The sequence below is a fragment of the Benincasa hispida genome, chromosome 1 (genome assembly GCF_027475165.1).
Source record: "Benincasa hispida cultivar pf3 chromosome 1, pf3_genome.v1.1, whole genome shotgun sequence".
Taxonomy (NCBI): domain Eukaryota; kingdom Viridiplantae; phylum Streptophyta; class Magnoliopsida; order Cucurbitales; family Cucurbitaceae; genus Benincasa; species Benincasa hispida.
The window spans coordinates 99,343,042-99,355,834 of NC_143478.1; positions in this window are offsets into that span (position 1 = coordinate 99,343,042).

The following is a 12,793-nucleotide window of genomic DNA, read 5'->3' on the forward strand; positions in this document are numbered from 1 at the left end:
ACTCAAAGGCCTAAACTAATAGAAAGGATACATCCAACTCTTAATTCCTTTCCGTCCTACACTAGTCCCGTTATCGATCTAGGATATACCTAACTTGCATTGGAGAGAGGCAAGTCTAATACAAGGGTCCCTTTTAAACTCACACACACAACATGTAATTGGCATTTCTTTTACCTAGAGGGATAGCTTTCACACTCACACCGCCAGGAACCTATCGCTCTTTTCTCGTGGGCCCTGACAGAAATACGATGAAGGTAGCTTTTTTCACCTCTATCCATGCACACACACACACGTAGTGAAGGTTATGTTAATTTTCCATTTTTTCTTTCTTCTTTTTATGTTAGCAATCTTTTTTTTATACACTAGGCTCTCTTTATTCCTCTTTGTCTAGACTTGCTACTCCAACAAGATGGTTGTTCTTAGATCAAAGGTTGTCCTATCGGGGCAACAGAGAAAATTAAGTAGATATCACATTTCTAAGAGTTTTAAGATTCTAAATAAATCTAAAAAGCTAAGTATTCAAATTTTTATGAAATTAAAAGGAATAGTTTCTTTTAAAAGATGAGTTTCAAAATTTTGAAAGAAAATTTTAAAAGGCCCAAAATTTTGTTTGTATCCTTACTTGAAAGAGTGCGTCATCAAAGTTTCATCGATAAGAATCGAAAGATTGTGTAAAAAAAAATGATGCATAGAACAAAGTGAATGAGATTCTTGAACGTGCAAACATGCATTTATTCAATGATGAATTTATTGCATTCATGAAAAAATGGTCTTTTGGAGCATAAAGAATTCAATAGTCATGTTATTCAAAGAATCAAAATTACGCTATCAAGATGAATCAAAACCTCAAATTTATTAAGATATGTCATAACAAAATCGCAAAATCTATATAATCAGTCTAAGTAATCAACAATCTATTAACCCGAGCTGAGATGCTCAAGGGTTCTAGACATGCATTTATGATTCTATGTAGATCATTATAAAGCAAAAATTTTCAGTGAGGCTCATTTTTTAAAAAGCAAAGAATACCATAAAGTATACCAACGAACATGCATGCAATGTTTCCCACCCCAAACTTAAAGATGGAACATTGTCTTCAATGTTTAGAATAATCAAATGAATTCAAGAAAAAAAAAGATGTAGAGAGAAACTTCCCTGATTTATGTTGTTGATGATTTATTTGCGCTTTTTTTTAATTTTTCCTTGAGAGCTTCTTATATATATATACATATATTTGATAACCTACAAAGGAAAGAAAAAGAATCAATTAGTAAAAAAATATGCAAAAATAAGAAAGAAAGAAAGAGAAAAGAAAAATGGAAAAGAAAAGAAGAAAATTTGTCCTATCTTTGCAAATTTTTAGCGTTGTTTGCTCGACGTTAGCAAAGAGGGGTGTCATATATATATAAGGGATTAGTCAAACACAAGTCCAATTGGATTTGGTTTACATGTCATTTACTATAAATTTTGAGTCTATGCCCATTCCGTTGAAGATTTTTGTGTTTTTCAGGGAAGATCAAAATTTTCGGTCTTTTTTAGGTTTTTGTTTCTTGGGGTTTTTGGAACAATTTCCCAAGTTCTTGCTCTTCTTCGGAGAAGGAGAGCTTTGGGCTCAATCCCTTTTATCTACACATTGAAAAAGGAGCAAATATTAGAAGTTTTGTTTTTTGTTTTTAGTATTACAAACAAATTTTGAATTTGAATTATCTGTTGAAGATTTTTCATTTATACACATTTTGTTTTAAAAATTGGAATATACTTTTAAAGTATTTACATTTTGGCAAAATTTGTTGTTAGAATTATCATTATGATCTTTTGAAGAAGATTCATTCTTTTTACAAATTTGAAGTGAAGAATTAGAAACATGTTTTTTATTTGGATTATCATGGTTGCGAAAGTTAATAGATGTATGAGAAGAATCATGAGTAATCAAATAAAAACCATAATGAATAGAAGGCACTATCAAACAATTAAAAATTTTGTATAATATGGAATCAACAATGTGATCAATTTCATCATATGTGTCTATAGAGCAAGGAGAATAATATTCCTCCGGAAATTTCATGGCATCATATATGTTGAAGGACTTTACCTCTCCGTCAAATTCAACTAATAAAGACCCCTTATCTACGTCAATTCTAGTTTTTATAGTTTTCATGAAGGATCTATCAAGTAAAATATTAGAGGAAGAAGTAGAGTATGGTTCATCCATTTTTAAAATGTAAAAATCAACGGGAAAGATTAATTCTCCAACTCTCAACAAAACATCCTCTGCTATGCCTAGATATTGTATGTATGGCCTTCAGCTAGTTGTATGCAAACATTCTTTTTTGTAGACCATTCAAATTAAGGTCTTCATAAACATGAAAAGGCATGATGTTTATTGAAGCACCTAAATCTAGCATAGCATGAGTGATAATTCTATCTCCTATTTTGCATGGAAAAGTTAACATTCTCGGATCTCTACATTTTTGGGGCATATCTTTTTTTAGCAAAGCAAAGAATTCTTGCTAATAGTTACTCTCTCCTCTTCCTTCTCTTTTTTTTTCTTAGTACACAAGTCCTTTAAAAATTTAGCATACCTAGATATTTGTTGAACAACATTAAGAAAATGGATATTAATTTGTACCTTTTTGAACATCTCAACAAGCTCTAGGTCAGTATTTTGTACCTTAGGTCTTGCTAATCTACTAAGGAATGTGCCTTGGGTACATATGGCTATACTTTAGGAGGAGACTAATCACATACCTCAGGAAAATAGTCTTTTTCAGTTCATTTACCTGGCTCTCTTGATCTTTCATTACCTTTTTTGGGTTTTTGGGGGGAGATTGAACCGGGGTTGCATCTTGAGAGGTTGAGTGGATTTCCTTACCATTTTTTAGAGTGATTGCGTTAGCATTTGCATGCTCCGATTGAGCAGGGAGCTTTCCAGATGATTTACTCTCAAGCTTGCTTACCACAGTTGCAAGTTGGGTGATTTGTGTGTCCAAGTTTGAGAAGCCTTGTCTAGTTTCTTGTTGGAAAGATTTTGTATCTTGTTAAAGTTGTTTGGTTTCTTATTGAAGTTGTATGTTGTCCCTTTGCAAATTGTGGAGTTCCTGTTGAAATTTCAAAGAGTGGTCAGCAAGGGATTTCACTACATCCTCGAGAGATATACCTGAGGAGTTTGAAGACAATTGATTCCGATTCTCATATTTCCCTTGAGACCTCATGTGAAATTTGGATGATTGATGCTTTGGGAAATGGAGTGAATAAATATGTGTTTATCATGCGTTCTCCATGCATCACTAGTCATGCGCCAGATATGCAATATGCATCTAAGAATGTATGTAATGACCATACGTTTCTACCACAAGTTTTATTTCTCTCTCACCAAGTATAAGGAGATCGCAAGTTTCTCGGGTGATTCGAGGTCGAACTTAGGGACTTGTAGCTAAATGTCATGAAGTAATGTGTTTCCGGCGAAGAATAAAAGAATGTTGAGGGTTATGGGCTATGCACCACTCCTACTCCTAACTAACAGATTAAGCAATGGAAGTATGATTGTGAGAGATAGAGACACGGAAACTGTTAACGCGTAGTAAAATGCATGGAAAAATAGATAAAATGGCGGGGATGTCTTCACCACAACACTAAGCTTGATCGCAAGGGTAACCCCAGCCAACGCAAGCTATGCAATTATGCTATACACACTTGATGAAGATGCATGCGATGTATATGCGATAGTGTCGATAGGACTTATTTCTAAGTCTCGATTCCTGCTCACGTGCTCTCACATATAAACAAGATGATCGCATACCACCATATCCTACTTCTGGACGCATGCGATGTGACCGCATACTTTCATTTCCTATCTATAGGGTGCATGCATTGTGTAATAGCAAATAGAGCTTATTCCTAAATCTCCATTCTTGCTTATGTGATCCAATCTGCTCTCTCAAGTCTAGATTTGGTTTTTAGACTACTCTCCCAAGTATGCCTAAATGATGAATGATGCGCTCATAAGACAAGGTAATCACATAGAACATGGTTGACATAAGATTATTCCTATCTCTAGGAACACTTGTTTACTTTGCCTAATGCGTTCAACTACTTACCCTCTCAGGCAGTTGGTCACTGCTGATTCTACTTATAAACAAGCATTGTGTCCGCTTATAAACAAGCGTTGCTACAGCTTCACCCTAGGAAAATAGGATTTCTCATAACACTCACGCAACGCACACCTCTCGGTGGTTTGCTACATGCTTCATATGTCTATGCTGTATGATTACGTATGTGATACTCTAGCAGTCTTACTTAGTGGTGCAATGAAAGTAAAGGATGCTAAGTAAATGAAGATGAAGATGGAGTCGAAGAAAAATATAGAAATGCATTAATCACAAAATGTATTAATTTCTTAAGCCACAATGTAATACAATACAAAGATAGAAGAGATATAGAGGGCCAGATAGAAGCAATGTCTTGCGTCCATCAGATATGTATCAAGGCTGCCGGTGGTGCCGTGGATGGGCGGTGGAGTAGTCTCTCTCGAGATCTAGCTCCAGCGAAGGCTCCGATTGTCACTCGAAATGGTTGAAGGGATGAAGAACTCTCAAGAACATCTCCTCATGCTTTCGTCTGGATCACAAGGATCCACTCGAAGGTAGAAACCTAGATGATTTGAAGTTGTGCTCTAAGGTTTCTATTTATAGAGCTTGATCGTCGATAGCATTAATGGACCTGCTCTAAATCTGACACTCGCGACGTGATGGTCCTTCTCTGAATCTCTGTCACTCGTGATATGGTAGGTGAAATGTCAACATCATCTTTTTGATAAGCCCAGTGTATGCGTTCATGCTTGCATTCCACCAACCTTGTGCTCGCCCCTTCTATTATGGTTATTACTCTATAGCCACAATCTCCCTGCGATGACTGCATTTGCTCGATAGCCGCAACACCCATACGACGGATGTATGCGATCACCGCATGCGATTGTCTTTGCAATAGCCTGGCTTCCGCGCATGTGATCAATTCCTGCATTAGCTACAAAAATAGACAATTGGATGCAAAATAATGCATAATAGTGGGTTAACTGAGATTCTTAATGTCGATCGATGCAAGCTCATTTTCTCATAAATTCTTAGTATAATTGCCGTATATTCTACTTAACAGCCCTCATAATTCTAAATAAAAGGCTTATAATAACATACATTTCTGCCCGTCATCAATGATCTTGCCACTCTTGGTTATAAGTTTGCTCGTGGGGGTCGTACTTCCTTTGGAAACCTCTTATTACATTCACTTGAGGTTGGCCTTGTGGGCAAGCTTTGGAGGCATGTCCAACCACACCACATGCTCCACGTGTTTTAACTTGGGTAAGTCCTCCTTGAGCAACTTGAGTAAAAAGGGAAACTAGATTAAATACTTGAGTTCTCAACTCACTAACCTCTTTACACTGAACACCATCATATTTGAGAGTCCTTAATCCAAAATTCTGTGAATTCTTCACCATGGTTGATATTAGCTGACTAGTTTCTATGGGTATTTTGTCAGCTAGAGCTCCACTGGCGGCCACATAAATATTGCTCCTCTCAGATGAAAGCAATCCTAAATAGAAATACTAGATAAGGTATTGGTTAGAAATTTGATGATGGGAAAAGGAAGCACAAAGTTGCTTATAGCTTTCCCAATACTCATATAAGGACTCTCATACCAATTGCTTTATACCAAATATTTAATTCTGATATTATTAGCCTTAGATGCAGGGGAAAATTTTCCTAAAAACTTTTTCTTAAGACGATTCCACGTGGTAATCAATCCTGCCGGCAAGTAGTACAACCACTCTTTGAGCCACATCCTTCAAGGAGAAGGGAAAGGCACTAAGATTAAGTTGTTCTTGCATTATCCCTTGTGGGCGCATACCATCACATACCAAATGGAATTCTTTCATGTGTTTGTGTAGTTCCTCACCTGAATTTCCTCGAAGGTAGGTAAAAGATGAACTAAATCGGGTTTCAATTCAAAAGGTACCGTAGTCTCTGGATATACTATACATAACGGTTGTTGAGTGTAATCCAATTCGATAAGCTCTCTTAACGTTTGCTCCCTTGCTTCACCCATAGTGTTTGTTTGTATTGGTTCCTCTTCTTAACTTGATTCTTCAAATTCTCCTTCTTCTCTTCTTGTTCTTTCCTTTCGTAGTCTCCGCACCTCTCGATCGATATCTACAACAAAATCACAAAGTACACTTTGAGAGGAGCAGGTCATGCAAAAAAGGATAGTTTAATCAAACTAACTATTTTTTTTGTTTTTATTTCTTTTTCTTAAAAATAAGGAATTCAAAGATTCTTAAATGCCAATTGCACGATTCTTCAGCAACAATGCCAATTTAATCGGTGCAAAATAGGTGTCGTTAATTCTATCTTATCCAAGCAAATGAAATTTATAATGCTCTGACAACTACTAAAAGCTAACTAAAATGAAGATAAAGGAAAATTGTAACACAAACTTACTATTTTTGTTAGAAGATAGTTGATAGAAAAAGATTCTTGGGAATTCTTGTACTAGGTTTAATCCTATCATTGTTCTTGAAAAATTACTTGAAAACTCAACATCCCATAATCAAATAAGAAAAAACCCATAAAGACCCATATAGCTAATTAACATGAATCACATCAATTAGCCCTAATCTGAGTAAAAAATACTTCCATATAGCATTTATCATGTTCTTTTCTTACATTGCTTTAAAGACATGGGTTATCATGATTATGACATTCAAGAAATACATTAAAGTAAGTTTCAAGAATGATTGAATGAATGTTCTAATTAAGAATTTCAAGAATTAAATTTGGAAAAAAAAAGTCCTAATTGTGACACAAGAAAACTTAACTTTGTAACCTATCTCACCATTATGCAATAGTGCCAAGCAAAAATTACATACAAGAATTCAGTGAAATCAAAACATCAATTATCCTCCATTAATTTCTATTCAAATTAAGCCCAAGAACATTAGAAGAAATCTCTCAATACAAACACAAAATTGAGTAATTTTCTCTCTAGTTTCGATCTAACCTCTCTCTAAAAAAATGATTTTTCTCTTCTTGTTCTTTCTTTGTTGAACAATAGTATTTATATCTATAGGTTTAGCATTGCGTCAGGCTTAGTGCTCTGAGGAGCGTTACGACGTTGTAAGCATTGCTGAAGTGTTTTGAATTGTTCCTCTTGGGGGGCAAAGTGGTAATTTGTCTTGGATCTTCTTCTTAAGTGATTATTTGGTGTCGTTTGGCTTGAAATAGCTCAAAATCCTTCGAAATAACACTGTTTGATATGGGATTGGAATTTATCTATCAAAATAGACATTTTAAGCAAATAATTAAAGAATAATTGAGGGAATTAGTACTAATAAGATAGCTCTTTACAAGACCTATCAATGTTCAATCTAGATTCAAAGAACAAATTGATTAATTGAAATAGGATGTCCAATCAATTAGTCAACACAATTGAATCTTCATTCTTCATGCATATGAACTTTAATTCTATATGGCCATTATCGAACCCAATAGAATTAAGAGCATATAGTTTAGTTAAGGTTATCTTTTCAAATCTTGATTAATAATTAGGACGCTAGATCGATTTGGTTTTAATTTGTTGTCGACCTTTGTAGAAGCTAGTTAAGTAAAATCGATTTAGTAGTTGTGCATACATAGAATGGAATGTTTGTTTTAATTATTGAATTCCATGATAGAAATTGCTTAGGATTCTCTCTCTTGCTCTAGAAATTAGATAGACCCCTATCCTAGATTAAATTTACTCTTGCATTCTATGTATCACACGTTTATCTCTTTTACACCAGAACCCCCCATTTACCACTCTAATTAAGAAATTGGCTTAATAAAAAAAATCGTGTTTCCCTATGGATCGACCCGTACTTACCACTATTTCTATGTCTTTGTAGTGGTAGGAGTAGTTTGGTATTATAAATTTTCTTTTGATTTGTGGCTCTATTTGGGAATTAAATGACACTGAAAAAGGGCTTCGATCAAAATGGCATCATTGTCAAGGAAGTCATTATGTTTCATTAGTTAAATTTCTAGTCAGAGCATTCTTTTGCTTTTGATTTGTTTTCGTTTTTGTGTCAGTGTTCTAAGCATGGCATAAGGATAGGGACAATCGAGTGGAGCATCTCAGCCTATTGACGAGGTTTGTGACCTTCGAGGTTAACTTTCTGAGTTAACTTTTTTGGTTAATTGATTGGTTGCAGGTAAACCACAATAGGTGCAAGCATGTAAGATTCATCACCCTGAGCAAACATGCCCAAGTTTGCAGTGGAGCCCTATGCCGCGAGATTTCTCCATAGGAGGCTATCCTAGTTATATGAATGATGATTTCCATCGGGCTAGATGCAATGAGTCCTATGGCTATAGAAACCTAGGATGGGACCAATGCCACTATGATCCACACCCTGCCATATCCAACATGTTGATGAAAGCTCACACTGCCGACTCAAGAATGTCATTAGAAGATGTGATGAGACAACTTGTTGGTAACAATATTTTTTTTAGTAGGAGATTCGTAACCTCCAGCATGAGAGCTTTAATTTTCAGATTGAGGTTGGAACTGATCTTTAGAATTTGAAAGACTCGGTCATTCAATCTTCTGGTTCAGTTTAGAGAGGACGTTCGGTCGTTCAATCTTCTGGTTCAGTTGAGAAAGGACGTGAATCCCTACTAATTACATCCTATGACACTACCAAGGCGTGCAGTGATGTAGTAACCTATGCCGACATTGAGGATGAGTTGGAAGATAGCATGTCATGTCTAGAGCTAGTTTTTTAGGACGATGAAGAATCTGAGCGTAAAATCGTCGATTTCTAAGTGATGGAGTTAGAGGTCGAAAGACTTCGTCCTATTCCACTCTTTAGTATATCGTTTATTTTTTAGTTTTGTTCTTCTTGTTCTCAAGAGTTTGTTGAATCTTTTCTTTATTTTGACTCTTTGGAGTCGCTTGAGTCTTTTGATTCTTTCTTTTTACCTTTTTTTTTTACTAATATGAAAAACACCAAATTCGACCTATCTAGTTCTCTTCAAAAGATGCAGAGCCTTATAGCCTTACCAGGCTATATTGGCTCATCTAAGAAGAGACCAAAGAAATACGAGAATTTCTTTGTGTCTTGATAAGGGATAGGTCACGTCGAGCAACCGACGTTAAAAAATTTACCTTTCCTAGAAGAAGTTAGGTGAAAAACTTTACTGCTTTCTTTATTTTCTTTCTCGATTAGGTTTCTTTTTGTTTTTATTTTGTAGGTTCCTCTCCCTGGTCCCTAAAAAAGAAAAACATCTTTTGAGAGGCGAGCTCTTCTACCACACCTAAAAAATCATGCACAAAAACGGCTACAAGGGAGGTTTTCTATTCCCTTGTCTTTATTGTCATTGGGCTGAAACTAGAGATACATTGGGGACAATGTATCATTTTAAGTTGGGGGTGGTGGTTATATATACATGTCTGGAAAGTCCTTGAGCACCTAAGCTCGGACTTTGTGGTTGAGCTGCTGATATGATTTTTGTGATGCATATATTATGATGATGGCTTTCTGTGAAAAGTTTTAGATAACTCTCTATTCGCTCTGTATATAATCCACAAAAATGTATGCATGATTTTGGGCCAAATTTAAAATTTTCTTAATTCTCTTGCATATTTTGAGCACATACCCATCTTATTTGTAGTCTTGAATGCTTAGGATTGGGTTATTTGGTCCATATACTTGTTGTCCCCCCAGAAAGGTGGTAGTTGTTAAGTAATTGAAGCTCAACATAGTAATGCATGCTTAGATTTTTGACAAACTCTTGTTTTGTAAAGTAAAAGCCCATTGTATGCTAAATAAAAAGCAAGCAAGTTGTACAGGTAAAGTAAGTTTGTATGATATTTTTGAAGGGGATTACTCTTCTTTCTTAGGGGTGTGATTAACCTAGGGCATCTATGATATCCGTAGTTTCCCTCTAAGATAAAGTGCCCTTGAGGAATGAGTAAGCTTCGACATCTTTAAAGGATATGTTGCTCGTAGTTGAATATCTTTCACATAACCCCTATAAATAAGCCAAAACGAAGGTGGCATAGACTGGATAAGGGTTCCTTTTTTGTGTAAAAATTAAAGTAGAACAAAAGTTTGGTTCCACTAAGTTTTACATTGCCACCCATGGTCTAGGTAGCTTAATATTTGATCCTCCAAGCCAGAGTAGGGGGAAATGAGTTGAGGATCAAATAAAACCTTCTCGGGCTAGTAAATACCTAAATAGGATTGGTTAAGCGCACACACACACATAGGGGATAGAGAATTAGTTTAAAATTCTTGATTTAGTGCATGCATTTGAATGATCCTATCTTTATGAAGAGATTGTTATCTTTAGCCTTGAGAGTTGAGTCAATTATTTGCATCACATGATTCATGTCTAGATTTTGTTTTACCTTGCTCAGGACAAGTAAGAATTAAGTTGGGGGTGTTTGATAGCTCTAAAAAAGAGCTATTATTCTTAGCTTAATTTAGGCTCATTAATGAATTTTTAATGTTAAATATCCTATTTTGTAGGTATTGAATGTCAAAGAGGTAGAACCGAGCAATTGGAGTCAAACAATGTTAATTTGAAGCAATTTGGAGGTGATTTGAACATCCAAGCTTCAAAGAAGAAGAAATGACCAAAATGCCCTATATCGGAGTGTCGCAACCCTCACTCAATGCTCCAGTGCAACACTAAAAGGTAGAATGCATGGATGCAGGGTAGCGTTGTAATGCTACCCAAGAGTGTTGCAACGCTACAACTTTTAACAAAATGCCACCAACGCGCACGTGCAGGGCAGCCTCGCAATAAAATTGCAACGCCACTCTAACGCTCAAGGGTTTCTGTCGACAAGATCATTGCAACGCTCTTCCTAGCATTGCAATGCTATGTTTATTGTATAAAAGGATTCTTTTGAATTAGGTAAAAAAAAAAAAAAAGGTTGAATTCATGGAGGTTGAAGTGGAGGTTCAATTTCCTTCTTCTCCCTCCAGATTTTAGCATCTTAGCTTAGGTTTTACATGCTATTTTGGGTTGTGATCAATGGATAGGATCTTTATCTCGAGTTTGCCTATGAACTTTTAGGTAATTCCTATATAATTTCTTTGAGCAAGAGTTTCTATGTTCAATTTGTTAAGATTTCCTTGATTAAATTTGATATTCTTCAGCTCTATGCTTTCTTTAAATCTATATGTAATTTAGATTCGTGTTTATGTGTTGGATTGACAACCCTATCATAATCACATGTCTCTACTAGTTAATTTCGAGCTCGCACATTTCGTTGTGTTCGTCTATGCTTGAATTTACCCCGGTCAATAAGATTGAATGTGAATGCTTAGATTTATAGGCTAGACTTGAATGTTAGTAATGCATGTTCAACCTAGATTCAAAGAACAAATTGATTAATTGAATTAGTATGCAATCAATAAGTCAACACAACTGAATCCTCAATCTTCATGCATATGAACTTTAATACTATATGGATGCTATCAAACCCAATAGAATTAAGAGCATACAGTTTAGTTAAGGGTTTTTTTTTTAATCTTGATTAATAATTAGGATGCTAGATCGATTCGGTTTTAATTGGTTGTCGGCCTTCGTAGAAACCAGTTAAGCACAATCAATTTAGTAGATGTGCATGCATAGAATGGAATGTTTGTTTAATTATTGAATTCCATGATAGAAATTGCATAGGATTCTATCTCTTTCTCTACAAATTAGTTAGACCCCTATCCTAAATTATATTTACTCTTGCATTTTATGTTTCACATGTTTATCTCTTTCGTACCACAACCCCCCCATTTACCGCTCTAATTAAGAAACTGGCTTAACAAAACAAATCGCGCTTCCTTGCAGATCGATCTATACTTAGCACTATTTCCATGTCTTTGTAGTTGTAGGAGTAGTTTGGTATTATAAATTTTCTTTTGATTTGTGGCTCTTTTCAGGAATTAAACGACACCGAAAAAGGGCTTTTATAACTCTGCCCATTTCAATAGCAAGAATACTGCTAACTTGACCTTACGGTCCTCAGGGCATCCGGTTACTTAAAAACATTTCTTTAATTGGATTAACCATGCCACAGCATTTGCAGGATCGATAGTACCCTCGAAAGTAGTGGCACTCAGTTCCTTCATTCTCTCAATACCATACTTCTTCTCAGGATCTGTCGGTACAGATCCTACACTGACTGTCAGTCTCTGAGCAATCCTATCAAAGACTCGGTCCTTCATCTAAGAATCTGCTCTTACCTGAGGGGTACTGGACTCTTCTGGACTCTTCCTCTAATGTAGCTTCTTATACTACCGGTCTTCTAACAAACTTTGGATCCTTTCGAGCTATGGGATCTCTGGTAGGGTTACGACTCTTTCAGCTATTTGCCAAGTCAATCTGTCATTTTCTTCTAGCTTGGTTTCTATAACGTATACATTATTAGGCTCATAACATTATCCACATGCTCCGAATCTAATGCAAGACTTTATTAAGAAAATCTTATGCTTTGATACCAACTTGTCTCTCCCCTTCCCAAATCACCCTCCTAATTTGGAAAGAGATGTGAAGACAACAATTGTCAACCCTCTTATGACAACTACTGTCCAACATACTCCTAAAAACCTATCCTTGGCACCTGCTAAATCGGATTGGTAGTTATAATTCTCTAGAACTTAACATACAAACTCAACAACAACTCAAAGCATACAAATTCCTACTAATCAAAAGTGACTGGTTGGCAGGACTACTAGGCCTCGAGATGTCGACCGCTA